Source organism: Pseudophryne corroboree, chromosome 9 (genome assembly GCF_028390025.1).
Source record: "Pseudophryne corroboree isolate aPseCor3 chromosome 9, aPseCor3.hap2, whole genome shotgun sequence".
NCBI classification, from domain to species: domain Eukaryota; kingdom Metazoa; phylum Chordata; class Amphibia; order Anura; family Myobatrachidae; genus Pseudophryne; species Pseudophryne corroboree.
The window spans coordinates 116,792,499-116,807,609 of NC_086452.1; the positions used below are offsets into that span (position 1 = coordinate 116,792,499).

Sequence of the window (15,111 nt, forward strand, 5' to 3'; positions counted from 1 at the left end):
TTTTTTGGATTTATTTAATCATGCAAAGGGGTGATTTAATCTGTTTTGATAGGTCAGTAACTATCCCACCTGTTTCCACAGACTTGACCTGTTGGGGTGGGGTGGGGTGGGGGCACTCGAAAACTGGAGTTGAAAATCCTGGAACCATGGCTCTTGCTTAGCTCTATACGGAGGCGGAACTACCATTGGGGCAGCAGGTTCATTGCTCTGGGGCCCCTGAGGACTAAGAGGCCCACTGTTGCCCAGATCAGCAATGAGTAATACTCTAGCCCCCCATCAGACCAGTTTGAGCAATGTCAGATAAATGGCCGAGTGCAGAGATGATGGTGTGCCCCACTGTCTGAGGGACAGTGGAGAGACAGGGCTGACCTTGTGTGTCCTACCAGCTATCAGTGCTGATGATTACAGCCACTTACTGCCTCTAAATAACAGACAGCTGTACATTTTTCTGATCCATTGATGTCTGTGAATTAAAGGCAGCTCACAACCAGTGTATCTGGCACTGTCAGTCTGCCTGAGTGCCAAATTGAGGAAAGCACAAGGGGTGAGGGCCACTGTCACAGATAGAGCAGAGGTCTGTGTTCCTGCCCCCACCAAGGTACATGTCCCCTGTTCTCCACACCACACAGGACATTGTGCTTTTACCAGTCACCCACTGTCTCTCCCTGTCACCCTCTGTCTCCCCTTGCCTTCCATTGTCACCCTCTGCCTCCCTCTGTCACCCACTGTCTCCCAGTGTTTCTCCCTACATTCGCTGTCACCCTCTGCTTTCTATTTTCAACCTCTGCCTCTCCGTCACCCACTGCCGAGTGGCATACTGTATTATGACCGTGGGTTGGGGTGGAGGAGGGAGGCCCCAAATGATATTTTTGCCCTTGGGCCCACCACTCACAATTTCCACCACTGGTTCTATACATACAATGTACACGTTATTATACAGTGTATATGTACACTGGTGCTGAGGAGGGCGGGTGGGCGAATACTAATTATCCAGGCCCGGGCTTGTTGCAACATTTATTTAGCATTCATAATTTAGTAATTATATGTGAGATCACAAGGGCATGATAGACTTTCTAGTGCCACAGCACCTGGAATGCCATGGGTGTGCCTACAATCAGGGACAGACTGGGGCTCTTAGATAGCCCTGTCGCGCACCACAAGGTGGCATGGGGAAGATTCCAGTCTCAAGGGGGCATGCCACGAGTCACGGGGGCCTGGCCTCCTGGCACATCCCCGGCTTTCTGTATGCCAGGTGACTGGTGTTGCTCGGCCAGCCCTGGTCTCTATGTGTGCTGTGCAGCTGGACCAGACCATCACGTCACCGGCCATTCTGGCATTTACCAGTAGTGCCAGGTGGCCAGTCCGGCCCTGCCTACAGTACTTCTAGAGTAATAATACATGTATTATTCAATAATCATTATGCCAGGTTATGAAACAGGAAGAACAACTGTCCCTAATAAAGCTGTAAATATTAAAAAGCCAAGTCGCTGCTGCATAACATTGTTAGACAAGGAAATTTAAATACTGCAGCTACAATATTTGAACCCATGAGTTTATTTATAGGAATAATTCTGCATTGTTCTAGAAAAACATCTGGAGAGTGAGATGTGTATCTAACCATGACAATGTGCTTGAGTGAAAGTTATATCACTAAATCTGCATTTATGTAAATTATTGAAGGGGTCGTTGCTTTCAGTTATTTGAATCAATGTACAGCACTGACACAATGAATAAAATTCCGGAATGCAAAGAGGTTGGCAAGAGTTTCCTTCAGGAGGGATTGTAATAATATGTTGCAAAACATTAAACAATTGTTTTAAATTCAACATAAAAGGAACCTTATCAGCTAGTTATTCACTGGCTGTAAGGCAGGATGGGGCTGCATACTTGCAACATTATAACATGGGGGGTAATTCCAAGTTGATCGCAGCAGGAAATTTTTTTAGCAGTTGGGCAAAACCATGTGCACTGCAGGGGAGGCAGATATAACATGTGCAGAGAGAGTTAGATTTGGGTGGGTTATTTTGTTTCTGTGCAGGGTAAATACTGGCTGCTTTATTTTTACACTGCAATTTAGATTGCAGATTGAACTCACCACACCTAAATCTAACTCTCTCTGCACATGTTATATCTGCCTCCCCTGCAGTGCACATGGGCCCTCATTCCGAGTTGTTCGCTCGGAGTTTTTCATCGCATCGCAGTGAGAATTCTCTTAGTGCGCATGCGCAATGTTCGCACTGCGACTGCGCCAAGTAACTTTACTATGATGAAAGTAAGTTTACTCACGGCATTTTCATCGCTCCGACGTTCGCATTGTGATTGACAGGAAATGGGTGTTACTGGGCGGATGCACGGCGTTTTAGGGGCGTGTGGCTGGAAACGCTACCGTTTCCGGAAAAAACGCAGGAGTGGCCGGAGAAACGGTGGGAGTGCCTGGGCGAACGCTGGGTGTGTTTATGACGTCAGCCAGGAACGAAAAGCACTGAACTGATCGCACAGGCAGAGTAAGTCTGAAGCTACTCAGAAACTGCTAACTCGTTTGTAATCGCAATATTGCGCGTACGTCGGTCGCAATTTTAAGAAGCTAAGATTCACTCCCAGTAGGCGGCGGCTTAGCGTGTGTAACTCTGCTACATTCGCCTTGCGAGCGAACAACTCGGAATGAGGGCCATGGTTTTTGCCAACTGCTTACAAAGTTCCTGCTGCGATCAACTCAGAATTACCTCCATGGTCACTAAAAGGGTAACTTAAGCTAATGTAATTTTTACCTAACATCCACCCAATTTCCAGCTAGCAAAACTGTATGGACTTAATTACAGGGATTCTGGCATTCAGGAGAAATGACCCAGAACTGCGATAGGTCTTCTCCAAGATTACTTTTACTCATGAGTGGCTAACTATGTATGGGGGAGGTTTATCAATCCCTTCTAAAGGAGACAACTGGAGGAGTTACCCATAGCAACCAGAGTTTAGCTATTGTTTATTTAGTATACTCTATAAAATGATAACTACAACCTAATTTTTAAAAGGTATAAACATTGTTTATAGTGCACATTTGTTTAATATGTTATTTTTTATATAATTTTTTGTTTGAACCTATCATTTAAAAGAAACTTTTGCAAACAAAAATTACAGTTGTAAAATTATGTTCTGAACTTTTCTTAACTTCAGCCTCCAGAAAGTGATTCCCTAGCTATGAGACATTAAATTGAATAGACTACAGTATATACTGTACATGCACACAGTGAAGTAGATCTTTAGAAACTATTTATTGCAAAACACAATTTGTACAGTTAAAAATGAAACAAAGCAGCAAAAACACATATCATTCGATACATCTATGAACAAAATATATAAACACATAAAACAATTTAAAAATATACAATACATTATACATGGTGGATGCTATTAAATATTTAGGAACAAACACTTTTGTGAATCAACAGAGGAAATTATTATTATCTATCAGCCGCAAATTAGGATTACTTTTGTACTACGTCAAATTAAAATTCTGAAAGCGGAAATGCTTTGCTCTATATTTAATGTTTTGGGTTTGTTTGTTTTTTAATAATTTATAATTAATGTTTTTCTAAGGAAACATGGCTGTTCATTCGTTCAAGGAATAGCAACACACAAGGACACAGTAATAGCCAAAACAGGTCCTAATACAAAAAAGACCAGGGCCCTCATTCCGAGTTGATCGGTCGCAAGGCGAATTTAGCAGAGTTACACACGCTAAGCCGCCGCCTACTGGGAGTGAATCTTAGCTTCTTAAAATTGCGACCGATGTATTCGCAATAATGCGATTACTAACTACTTAGCAGTTTCAGAGTAGCTCCAGACTTACTCTGCCTGTGCGATCATTTCAGTGCTTGTCGTTCCTGGTTGACGTCACAAACACACCCAGCGTTCGCCCAGGCACTCCCACCGTTTCTCCGGCCACTCCTGCGTTTTTTCCGGAAACGGTAGCGTTTTCAGCCACACGCCCCTGAAACGCCGTGTTTCCGCCCAGTAACACCCATTTCCTGTCAATCACATTACGTTCGCCGGAGCGAAGAAAAAGCCGTGAGTAAAAATACTTTCTTCATAGTAAAGTTACTTGGCGCAGTCGCAGTGCGAACATTGCGCATGCGTACTAAGCGGATTTTCACTGCGATGCGATGAAAAATACCGAGCGAACAACTCGGAATGAGGGCCCATGTGCTTCTAAGTCCCCAGCTACCAGACAAAAAGGAGAACTAAAGCACCTGTGTCACTGTGGTTAGTGTATTACAGTGCTGGGTATTAGAGTAGCTCCTAATCTTTGGTTATGATTCTAGCAGTAGGGATTTGAGAGGGCCACTTTAAACTGTTGCAATGGGGCCTGATAATTTCTACTTACACCCCAGGACAATAAACTACCCCTGTAATATAAAACATATTTTTAGACAATAGTTTGGCTCCATAATCAGGAATATAAAACAAGAGTATAAAGACGTCCTGCTACTTCCTAAACCATGCTCCAATTCACCAAACTACTTATAGTGTAATACTCACTTACATGCTGTGGAAGCGGGTTCCGTATGACAGAGCCGTAACTAGACTTTTTGGTGCTCTGTGCCAGAGAGAGAATTGGTTTGACCATGATTTGATGTCCCTTCCCACTATATATATATATTACACACACATTATTTATAGACCAGTGCAAGAATATGGATTTGGACACAAATCCTCTTTATACCACATTCCTGCACTTAACTTGAGAGCTCATTGTTATTCGCTTACAATACCCTTTATTCAATGATACATTACAATATACTACCACACCCAGGATTCAAACCCATAACCTGTTACATTCCATTCAAACACCCTTTTTATTGAGCTATTTGATCCTGCATAAAAACTGTGAGATGTCTAACCATATGAAGCTACTTGCACTTTGTAAAAAAATAATCAGCATTGCAATTGAGCAGATCTATGCAGTGTGCAGCCACACATCCAATCCCTTGCAGCCACAAACTACATACAGTAGATCTGCTCAGCCACAGTGCCTATCATTTTTTCACACAGTACAAATTCTAGCTTAGATTTATCTATCTTTCTATGCAAGGGCAGACAGCTCAATGAATAGACTGTCTGACTGCAGTGCCACAGGTAATGAGTTTGAATCCCAGGTATGTCAGCATCTTCAAATGTAATAAAGGACAGTGTGACTGAATAATAAAGAAATCTCGAGTTGAGTTCATGAATGTTGTATAGGTATTAGCGACAGAAAGGGTCAGGGTAGGAGACAGGGATGGTCAGGAGATGCTTGGCTTCAGAAAGGGGGAAGCTGCAAGTGAAAGTAATTAAAACAGATAATTGATAAGTGGTGCCAACAGCGACCCCCTACTCGGCAGCGCTATGTGCAGTGCCCCCTCCGCACACACCTAGTTGCGGCCATGTTGTATGATTTACCAGTGGATGGAACAGTGCCGTTTCTAGCGACGGGGGAGCCGTGCAACCGAACAGGGCGCCTGCCGCTGCACTTTGCGTGTCCTTATCTCCCCCTCCTCCCTCTTCCCAAGCACTCCTGCTCGGGATGCGGAGTTTCGTGGAATGACGCATTTGCGTCGTGACATCACGACACAGTCGTATCATTCCGCAAAACCCCGCCCCCCGAGCAGGAGTACTCAAGAGGGAGGAGGAGCAGACAAGACTGGAAGGAGGAGGCGGCCAGCGCGAGGGAGGTGAGGCGGCCCGACCCGAAGAGCGGGAAGATCTTCTATGTAAATAGTCTCTCTCTCTCCCTTCCTTCCCCCCCACTTGACACCTGCCTGCCGCACTGTTTAAAATGGGGACACCTGCCTGCCGCACTGTTTAAAATGGGGACACCTGCCTGCCGTACTGTGTAAAATGGGGACACCTGCCTGCCGTACTGTGTAAAATGGGGACACCTGCTTGCCGCGCTGTTTAAAATAGGGACACCTGCCTGCGTACTGTTTAAAATGGGGACACCTGCCTGCCGTGCTGTGTAAAATGGGGACACCTGCCTGCCGTACTGTGTAAAATGGGGACACCTGCCTGCTGCGCTGTTTAAAATGGGGACACCTGCCTGCGTACTGTTTAAAATGGGGACACCTGCCTGCCGTACTGTGTAAAATGGGGACACCTGCCTGCTGCGCTGTTTAAAATGGGGACACCTGCCTGCGTACTGTTTAAAATGGGGACACCTGCCTGCCGTGCTGTGTAAAATGGGGACACCTGCCTGCCGCACTGTGTAAAATGGGGACACCTGCCTGCCGTGCTGTGTAAAATGGGGACACCTGCCTGCCGCACTGTGTAAAATGGGGACACCTGCCTGCCGTGCAAAATGGGGACACCTGCCTACCGCACTGTGTAAAATGGGGACACCTGCCTTCCGTGCTGTGTAAAATGGGGACACCTGCCTGCCGCACTGTGTAAAATGGGGACACCTGCCTTCCGTGCTGTGTAAAATGGGGACACCTGCCTGCCGCGCTGTGTAAAATGGGGACACCTGCCTGCCGTGCTGTGTAAAATGGGGACACCTGACTGCAGTGCTGTGTAAAATGGGGACACCTGCCTGCCGTGCTGTGTAAAATGGGGACACCTGCCTTCCGTGCTGTGTAAAATGGGGACACCTGCCTGCCGCACTGTGTAAAATGGGGACACCTGCCTGCCGTACTGTGTAAAATGGGGACGCCTGCCTGCCGCACTGTGTAAAATGGGGACACCTGCCTGCCGTACTGTGTAAAATGGGGACGCCTGACTTCCGCACTGTGTAAAATGGGGACTTTTGATTTTTATTTTATTTTTCCTGTGGAAAGCTATGGGGGGGCGCATTTTTTTTATAGCAATGGGGGGGGCGCATTTTGATATCTCGCACTGGGAGCCATATTGGCTAGAAACGGCCCTGGGATGGAATGCCGACTGTCAATATACCGACAACGGAATCCCAGCCGCCAGTATGCCAGCAGCAGGGCGAGAGCAAAGAGTCCCCTTGCAGGCTCGGTGGCTCGCTGCGCTCACCACAGATTCTATTTCCACTCTCTGGGTGAGCAGGAATAGTCCTGTTGCGCCGGTATTCTGGCTACCGACATTACCAGCTGACGGGATTCCGGCGTTGGTATTCTGAACGCCGGGATCCTGACAGCCAGCAAATTAAATGTATACCATGGAAGCAACCATTTGGGAGCTGGCAAATTTGCATCAAAATGTAACTTATAAGTTCAGTAGTTTATTTTATTTATTTATTAACAGTTTCTTCTAAAGCACCAGTTTTCATGAATATATTGAAGCCAGGAGAGCGTTACTGCACAGTCTTCATATTGGTTCCTTTAGGGAGGCTTTAAACCATAACCAATATGGTCGCCATCTGTATTTGTATGCTTGTCACTGTGTAAGAGTATACGTGTTCCACTTAGTTCGGTGAGACCTGGCAAGTACCGCAATCCACAACGCGTACATTGCTTGTATCCTGAACCGCTACCCACATCCAGTCACCGGCTTGTGATCTATACAGTATGGTATCCGTTTGGATGGTCGACCATGTTATGGTCGACAGTCATTAGGTCGACAGTGGCATGGTCGACAAGGACACATGGTCGACACATGAAGATGGTCGACACATGAAATGTCAACACATGAAAAAGGTCGACATTAGTTTTTCACTTTTTTTTATTTTGTGGAACTTTTCCATACTTTACGATCCACGTGGACTACGATTGGGAACGGTAATCTGTGCCAAGCGCAGCGAGGGGACGCAGTGCACTAATTGGGGTTCCCCATCACTTTACGCAAAAAACGACACCTAAAAAAGTAAAAAAACTCATGTCAGCCTTTTCATGTGTCGACCTTTCATGTTATGACCATTTTTATGTGTTGACCATTTATCCATGTCGACCATGCTACTGTCGACCAACAGTGGTCGACCTAATGACTGTCGACCATAACATGGTCGACCATTCATACCGGAACCATACAGTATGCTCCCCTCAAACGCTGTTCCATGCTGAGAGTCTGTTACTGGCATAACTGTGCGTATGGCTGTATTCATATTTTATTACACCCTCATGTTGTGGTGCCCAGCAGTAGTGTCTATCAAATAGGACAATGTAACTCTCTCTCTCTCTCTCTCTCTCTCTCTCTCTCATTCTCTCTGTCTCTCTATATACATATATATAAATCCAAAACTAGATCGAGCTCACCAGTCAATGAAGGAGAGCATTTGGACATCTGTGTCTTGAAAAAGGGCCATGTTGGGCCCGAAACGTCGACATTTCTGTGTCCACTATGCTGTAAGTTACTAATTAAACACTTGGAACTTTAAAGAAAGAAGACTGGTGAGCTCTCTCTAGTTTTGGATTTATTTATGTCCTACTATGGATGGACTCTGTGGATATGCCTGAGATGCACCCCAGCAGGATGTTTAATATACATTGTGAGTGCCAACACCTTGGATTCTATATATAGGTTACTACATGTAGTAAAAGAAAGGCCCTCTCCAGACTTCTGGGGTCAAACATGTTCACTTAAGTTTATTAGCATGCACATAGAGGTAGACAACGTTTCGGTCCCATTATAGAACCTTTGTCAAGGCGGATTTGTACAACTGAGGGGATCACACCATGTGTATCAGCACATGCTGGCTGTGGCAGGTGACAGCACCAGACAGCGCAGGAGATCTTGCGTGAGTAGCGAGATCCTGCACATGCGCAGTGGAGCCAGCCGGACAAGGAGGCAAAGCACTAAGCTGATGCGCTGTGAGCTCAGGGGGTGTGATGTTAGTGTATTCGAATTTTTTATATTTGTAGACACTCCCTTAGTAATATGTGTAAGCCTGAATCTTCAGTGATGGTCCCTGGGACCAGGGGGATGCTGGGAAGTGGGTGGTCCAGTGTGCAGTGTTCTTGGAGTTGGTGATGGAATAAAAAAGCACAGCAGTGAACTCACATGTCTCTGTGTCCTGATGACTGGATTTACAAACATATGAACAAAACATGGTGTCAGAAGAAGTTTAACTTGGACTGCTAGTGCTCTCAGAGTGTGAAAGAATCCTGCAGCAGTCTGTCAGGCTGTGATACTCAGTGTCTGCAAAGCCTGCTGTGTGCTCCTCTCTTCAAACAGTGAGTAACCATGGATAAACTAGCTCCTCCAACCGGCATGCTGATGTCTGGTAACTTGTCTGAAAACTGGAAAAGATTTAAGCAAAGGTTTAATATATATCTTGCTGCATGTGGAGCTGATACAGAGGCTGACAAAACTAAGGCATCCATTTTCCTCCATGTGATAAGAGAGGATGTGCTGGACATTTATAATATTTTTCAGTTTGATGAGGGGCAGAATATGGTGCTATCTTCTATAATGCAAAAGTTTGAAGATTACTTTGTGCCAAGGAAAAATGTGACATATGAAAGATATAAGTTTTTCACATGTAATCAGAAGTCTGGAGATGGATTTGATCAGTATGTTACAGAGCTGCAATCACTCAGTAAAACCTGTGAGTTTAGTGATTTAAAGGATTCACTGATTAGAGATCGTATTTTCTGTGGAATACCTGATAATGGACTCAGAAAGAGACTGCTGAGAGAGCAAGACCTAACACTAGAAAAGGCAGTGACTATGTGCAGATCTGCAGAAATAACTAGATTTCAAGCCAAAAAGTTACACAAGGAAGCTGATGTACAGCACGTACATGTGGTGCAGAAAACAGAGCCAAGCAAACCTCCATTCTCAAGAATGAAGCAGTCTAAGCCACAGTCTGACAAGGAAATGTGTAGTAGATGTGGAAATGCTCACAATCCTAAAATGTGCCCTGCTTATGGAACTGTAAAACCTGCATGAAATGTGGTAGACTTAATCACTTTGCCAAATGCTGTAAAATAAAAAGTGAAACCAAAGTGCATGCTATTAAACAGAGGAATTCTTTGTGGATTGCATTGAACTTTGCAGTGCAGATAAGAAAGAATGGATTGTCCCTTTAACTGTGAACGAGATTGTCATTCCCTTTAAGCTTGATACTGGCGCGCAGGTGAATTTAATATCGTTTCAAGACTATAAGACTTTTAGAGTAAAACCTAAAATTCATCCAGCCAAAGTGAAAGTTACAGGGTACACTGGGGAGGAAATTCCTGTGAAAGGTACATGCTTAGTGACACTGAAATGTAAGGGACAACAGTTTAAAACATCTCTACTGATTGTGGATAAAAATGTGCAACCGATTCTAGGATTAAGTTCCTGTGGGAAACTAAGCTTGCTAAAGAAAGTTTTTATGGTGACATCACAAGTAGAAGATGACTGCAAATCGATGTTTACAGAATACAGAGACTTGTTTGAAGGTCTAGGTTGTTTGCCTGGAGAGCATAAAATAAATATAGACACGCAAGTTTCTTCAGTGATACACCCCTGTAGAAAAGTGCTGTTTGCGCTGAGAAAAAAACTGAAACAAGAGTTAAATCGTATGGAAGCCTTGGGTGTGATACAGAAAGTTGATGAGCCTACTGAATGGGTAAGCTCCTTAGTAATTGTTGAAAAGAAAAATGTACAACTCAGAATATGTCTAGACCCCAGAGATTTAAACAAAGCTATTAAACGAGAACATTTCAAACTACCAACCAGAGATGTCGCAATTTGCGGGAGCAAAATGGTTCAGTAAATTGGACGCATCATCAGGATTCTGGCAAATGAAGCTAGATGAGGCCTGCTCAAAGCTTTGTACATTTAATACACCAGAAGGTAGATGCAGATTTCTTCAACTACCATATGGAATATTGTCTGCTCCAGAAGTATATCACAAAAAGATACACATGATTTTTGAACATATTCCAGGTGTTGAAACAATGATGGATGACATTATTGTCTGGGGATCTACAAAGGAAGAACATGATTCTAGATTGAGACAAGTAATAGAACTTGTCAAGAAAGTGAATCTAAAGCTAAACAAGGACAAATGTGAATTTGGCGTGAATACACTTACCTTTATGGGCGACGTGGTCTCGGATCAAGGTGTAAAACCAGACCCAAGGAAAATATCAGCCATAGTGAACATGGAACGTCCTAACAACAAAGACGACGTCAGAAGATTCCTAGGAATGATTACTTACTTAGGAAAGTTTATTTCTCAACTCTCTGAACGAACAGCCTCTCTGAGATGGTTGTTGGACAAAGATAACGAGTGGATGTGGTCACATGAACAAGAAGAAAGTTGGCAAAAGTTGAAACAGATCATTACAGAGCAACCAGTGCTAAATTCTTTGATCCTGCGAAAAGAATAAGAATTTCAGCAGATGCTTCGCAATTTGGCCTAGGCTCAGTGCTGTTACAAGAACATGAGGATACATGACAACCAGTAATCTATGCATCAAGAGCACAGACAAGTGCTGAAACAAGGTATGCTCAGATAGAAAAAGAACTTCTAGCGATCACATATGCATGTGAGCGATTTCATCAGTTTGTGTATGACAAAACATTTACAGTGGAAACTGACCACAAGCCATTGGTAGCTATCATGACTAAATCATTACATGACTGTCCCATGAGAATTCAATGAATGCTTATCAGACTACAGAAATATGATGCACACTTGCTGTACTGTCCCGGCAAATACATGTACATTGCTGATACACTTTCTCGTGCTGTGGACAAAAGTGAAGGTTCCAAAAGGCTGATGGATCTTATACGATACGTACAGAGCGTGGAACGGAAGAAGAAATCGGGTGGATTTAATATCTCAACCTAACCATAATGAAGACAACATGACTGAAGAATACCCTTCATCTGACATGTATGATGATCCTCATAATGGTGAACAAACCACGATTCTAGAAAGGTCCAACATGGTAGATGAAACACAGACTGTGTATGAAAGACCCAAAAGGGAAATACGCAGACGTGAGAGACTCATTGAAACGTGTTAGATGATGTTCTTAATATGACGTTGTTAATTGTTGCATTGAAGCGTACAGGGCTTATCTTTAAAGAAAAGAGGATGTGATGTTAGTGTATTAGAATCCTTAATATTTGTAGACACTCCCTTAGTAATATGTGTAAGCCTGAATCTTCAGTGATGGTCCCTGGGACCAGGGGGATGCTGGGAAGTGGGTGGCCCAGTGTGCAGTGTGCCTGGAGTTGGTGATGGAATAAAAAAGCACAGCAGTGAACTCACATGTCTCTGTGTCCTGATGACTGGATTTACAAACATATGAACAAAACAGGGGGGGCATCACCAGATGGGGGAGTTTTCAATCCCCCGCTTCGGCAAACAAGATATTAAGACATTTTGTCGATGTCCCTTCCTGCTTCACCAAGGTAATGAGGCAAAGCAGGAAGTGTCATAGCAGCACGATCCGTGCCGCTATAATACATTTACCTATAAGATGGTTAACCAGTAGCCTTTCAAAACTACTACAACTACAGCCTGACCAATACCTTTTTTAAATAATTTATCACACAGTACTGGCCACGGCACCTCTGCACCTCACGATAGGCCCTTAATCATTTTCTGCCCCAGGTCCATGTGACGCTTAATTTGGCACTGGCTGCTGGGGCGTTGGTAGTAAAAGTAGGGGGGTGGGGGGTTACCATCGTTTATTTCTCCTCTGGGTATCTGGCAGGGCTGCCTCCAGAAATTGTGGCGCCCGGGGCTGACAAAATAGGCAGCCCTCCTCCCCCCAATTCTTGAACCCTTGGAATGCTTGGTGAGGCCTCTGGTGTCCGCAGCATAGTCCGCATTAGTCTACCTTTACATTGCTATAAACACACACACACACACTCACTCTCACACACACACACACACACACACACACACACACACACACACACAGTCACACACACACACACACACACACACACACACACACACACACACACACACACACACAATATACAGTATGTCAGATATGCCCAGACTCACAGCACTCAGGGACTTCAGTAAACAAATAACATATCTGTGTTAATCAAGGCCAAAATACACAGAAAGAAGAGAGCTGTCAAACTTACTCCCCATAAATCCTTCGAGAAGCATGTGTGCAGAGACTCTTCCACCACACAGGTTCAGGCCCGTCGGCCGTAACCCGGTGACGTCTATCCAGGGTGCACAACAGGATCCACCATGGCAACACCGGATTGCGCTCTCCAAGCACAGCCATGTCACCATGGCAACCCGCAGTCTGCATTTCACGGACACCAGAAATAGCGGAGCACACAAACAGACGAAAGTACTCATTCAAGTTTGTAATGTTTGCTTATCTTTATTGTTGTTGTTTACAGTTAGTCATGCTCTGTCTGTTGGGGCACTCCGTTGTTTCCGGTGCCCGTGGGTGCGGGGAGGAAGGGGGGCAGTCCGCAGGCCCCCTCACTGGCCGGGCCCAGGACTCGAGTCCACGCAGCCCCCCCCTGATGGCAGCCCGGCATCTGGTATGAACTTACCTCACTGCATAGGACTGGTGCAAGTGATCAGTATCTCTACAGTATGTCTATCGTCAATGACAGTGGGTGTCTCACTCCTAGCACAGTCAGGTGGATCTCCACCAGGGAAGGGCTTTGTAGCGGTATTAGCATACAGACACAGACATAACTGTGGCAGAAGACGCGGACGTGTCTATTGACAACTCAGAATTGGGTTACAAACACTGGATCGACAGTGTCTAGTTAGACAGTGAATAGGTCAACCCCATGTGGTCGACATGGTCAAAGGGTCAACATGCAAAAGGTCGACTGTGTCTAATGTTGACAGGTACAAATGGTCGACATGGCAATCTTCGACACACAAGTGGTCGACACTAGTTTTTGTGGGGTTTTGACTTTGCTTCATTTACCATCAATGTGGACTATAATTAGGAATCATGCGGCAAGCGCAGCGGTAGTGGAGTGAGCCACCTTGCAGAAGCAGGGCAAGCGATGCTAGCCACACGAGGGTACACGGTGCTCTAATTGGGGTCACACATGATGATACATACAAAATAACACTCCAAAAACATTTTAAAAAATTGTGTCAACCATTTGCATGACAACCTTATGACCCTGTTGATCTTATATACCTGTCGACCTTAGACACAGTCGACCTTTTTACCCTGTCGACCTTTCGCATGTCAACCTATTGTCTGTCTATTTACTGTAGATCTATAGAGCCATGCCCCTCAGAGTTACGCCCCATATGTTAATACGATCGTATCTCAGGTGCACATAAGTCGCAGGGATCATTCTATCTATAAGCTATGTGACTGAAAATGAATAGCACAGATTTCTTTTGTTGCTGTTTATTTCTGATATAGTGTAAGCAATGTCAGTAACATTACCTGTACACGTATGCTATTATTACACATGAATATTTCTCCCACGTGCAGAAGTCTTCACAATGGCGAGATCAGTCACAAATAAAATATTAGCAAAGGATCAGAGCAATTTGTGTTCGCTATAATTATTAGACGCCCATTATCCCACGGATTATAGTATAGGCTTCTGTAAAGGGCTGCTTAGTTAACACACAGCACAATTGCACAACAGTGTGAAGCAGCCATCAGGGTGAATCCTCTGTGTCCTGTGCCTAGCCATTATATGCCTGGCGTGCAGCGCTCCCTGACTTGGATACCCTGTAAATGTAAAAGCTCTTTTTAATAAGAACAAAGTAGCAGTTGCGTCATTGTGTGGGCCGTGACAGATCTTTTGTTCTCACTCATTCTCTTTATTGATAGATAACGGCATGGATATACTGTACCTTATACTATAATAATGCCAAGCTCACATTAATTATAAGAAAGACATTTTTAGTCCCATATGCAATTTTCCAGATTTACGTAAATAATGCAGCTAAAACATATACTGTAGATGCTGGTGCTTGGTAATCCTGTTCCATAAATACTGCACCTGTTTGAGAAAATGACATACACCTAGACGTACAACAAGCAATGCTGATCTGCTGGGGTGCCCTTTACTGAATGGAATGGGTGGATCCTTTGTGCACTTAAGAACACAAAGTACAACCTTCTCATCATCTTGCAACGCTAGAGAACACATTAGCCTCGGTAATCCCTAACGACTATATAACTACCAGGAGATTTGTGGCTTCAAGATCCATGTGAGTCCAAACAGTCTAAATATTACAGAATAAAGTCAAGGCCAATTTGGGACATTGGA

General features: G+C 44.4%; 1 protein-coding gene across 7 annotated transcripts in view; it reads right to left on the minus strand.

Moving 5' to 3' along the window:
- CACNA1E (calcium voltage-gated channel subunit alpha1 E) overlaps positions 1-15,111 on the minus strand; it is a 1,569,892-nt gene that overhangs the window by 718,670 nt on the left and 836,111 nt on the right. The gene's annotated exons all lie outside the window — the stretch shown is intronic.